The 301-nt window shown below is 70.4% G+C and overlaps 1 non-coding gene across 1 annotated transcript; it reads left to right on the forward strand.

The window, feature by feature from the left end:
• Positions 1–184: 184 nt before the first annotated feature.
• Positions 185–266, forward strand: TRNAS-AGA (transfer RNA serine (anticodon AGA)). Its single transcript has one exon. It is a non-coding gene; the product is annotated as a tRNA-Ser (tRNA).
• The last annotated feature ends 35 nt before the right edge of the window (positions 267–301 follow it).

A 301-nucleotide genomic window follows, 5' to 3' on the forward strand; every position in this document is an offset into this window, starting at 1 on the left:
GAAACGGCCCAGCACGAAGCTGGGCTCCCGGGAGGCCTCCTGCTCCGGCCCCTCCAGCAGTGCCACCTTGGATGGCTTGCCGCAGCAGCGCGCTCTTCGCCTGAGTGAGGTCCGAGGGCGCCTGGTGGGAGAGCCCGTGGCCCTCGCCGGAGGCTCCTTGGCCAGCGAGCGCGCCGGCTCGCACGTCGTCGTGGCCGAGCGGTGAAGGCGATGGACTAGAACTCCACTGGGGTCTCCCCGCGCAGGTTCGAATCCTGCCGACTACGCGGCTCCCCTCTTTGGGGACACCACCTCCGCTCTC

This window comes from Leptonychotes weddellii, unplaced genomic scaffold (genome assembly GCF_054177405.1).
Source record: "Leptonychotes weddellii isolate Sample4059 unplaced genomic scaffold, ASM5417740v2 HiC_scaffold_171682, whole genome shotgun sequence".
NCBI classification, from domain to species: Eukaryota; Metazoa; Chordata; class Mammalia; order Carnivora; family Phocidae; genus Leptonychotes; species Leptonychotes weddellii.